Here is a 2,061-nt window from a genome sequence, read left to right as displayed (position 1 = left end):
ACAAGCTTCATTAAGAAGAATAATAATAATAATAATAACCAATGCAAACTCTAGGTGACTAATAATGGTACCCTTATTCCTTCAATAAACAAAGGTGATTTAAGTCTGGTTATTGACAACAAGAGTAACCCTTTGATAAATTGCTGCACTATAGAAAACCCATCTGTTCAGTCATCTATGGCTAACATAGCCAACATCCAAGAAGGCAATAGGTCCAGCAGGTGTAATTGCTTGCTAGCAAGCATAGGGTTATCAACATGTTGTCTGATCCAAATTGGGTGTTGAAGAACATGACATCTGTTAATTTGCATGCTCCTAGAAACCTGGGCCACAGATAAGGTGTTTATAATGGGTTTACCACCTTTAATGTAGAAGCAAAGCCTGCAGAGTGATCTGGGAGCGATCGGGGCATTATGATTTTAGTTAGAAATGGATGTACCTTCTCACTTACATTAATGGACATAGATTGCCCTGACTTAATGGGGATTAATGGAGTTTTTGCAACAGGTCTCCATTTGGTCTTTATAAACATCTATGTTAGAACAATAAAGGCAACTGATGAATCATCCACTTCATCTCTTTTGGATGAGGTCTTAGACACTCTACAGATAAACACAACAAGCATTTCCAATGCAACAGGTCTCGCATTTACGCGAGTTTAAGCTATTGGCATTCTAAATGACAATGCCTTTTATTTATGTTTTAAAAACCACAACATAAATAAAAGGCATTGTCATTTACAATGCCAATAGCTCAAACTCGCGTAAATGCGAGACCTGTTGCATTGCAAATGCTTGTTTATATATGGTGATTTGTAACATATCTTGGGACAAAGTGCCTCATGAAATCGAGGTTAACACCATGCAGATCCACCCAAGCAGTGGTGGGTTTTTGAGGTGCCATTGGAGAAGGCGCACACGCTAATTAAACACAAATTTGTATAAATACCACTCATCTGTCTTCATGGGGTGAATCAAATAGGGAGGCAGAGAAACAAAGAGCGATTACATGTAATTATCCCCCTGCAATGTAGACGTCTATCACCGTTCACTCACACTGTCATTGAACTAGGAACTCATCAACAAACAAGACATAGTTTGTCTTCATAGAACAGATACGGGTGATGCTATTGCATGTGTCTTCTCGTGTTATTGCAGAATGTGCTGCTGAAGAAAACAGGAGAAATATTAATGTAAGATTGTTTTCTAGGAACGAAGAAAAAAAAACTATTTTCTGCTTCCGATAAGTGTACCCATCAAGGTTATCTTTCGCTCGCAATATGAAGAGCTCGGCACCTGCACGCCAGATAGGCCTGACATGCGCACCTTTGTTATAAAATATTTAGGGTTTCCGGTGACCACCTGGAAAAAAACGCTTCATTTGAGCCTCTTTCTTCATAAGAAGAGAGTTATTTATCTGCAGGTCAAAGTCAAGATGGACGAGGTTAATGAAACAGCCTGCAAACTACCTGGGTGAATAGGTAATATAATCGCTGCGCCAATATTATCAGCAGGCTCGGCTTCATCAAAGTATGGCGTTTCTTGTGTAGAGCAGAGAGGAGGGATAAGAGAAAGGAGACATGAGAGAGAGAAAGACGAGGAAAGGGAGTTAAAGTAAAAAAGAAGAAGGGGGAAGGAAGGTGGTAGTACGGAAGGTAGGTAGGCACCGCAACAGAATGATGTGAGTGAGAAGAAAGAAGAAGAGATGGAAAGAGAGATGGAGTGCATAGGGGAGAAAAGAATGACTAATAGAGCAGGGCAGGAAAAAAAAGCAGAAGCAAAATAGTAGATTTACCTTAAATTGAAGAGTGCTTTAGACTGTCGTTTCAACCCTCCGTAAATAACGTTTTAACTACCGTTAACCCAGCTCATGGTATGCAATGACGCAGAGCGCAGAGGGTCTAAGACGCATGTCATATCATTTCAATACATTCTCTCCCTGTCGCGTGATTACGTAAAAAGTGTATTTTCAAGGTAGAAGGTGATTGTGTAGCAGTCAGCTGCGCCTGTGTTTGCATCTCTGTGACAGCTGATGCACTTGACAGCACTGTTGGGAGAGTGA

The sequence above is a fragment of the Triturus cristatus genome, chromosome 2_1 (genome assembly GCF_964204655.1).
Source record: "Triturus cristatus chromosome 2_1, aTriCri1.1, whole genome shotgun sequence".
Classification (NCBI taxonomy): Eukaryota; Metazoa; Chordata; class Amphibia; order Caudata; family Salamandridae; genus Triturus; species Triturus cristatus.
This window is presented reverse-complemented; position numbering follows the sequence as displayed.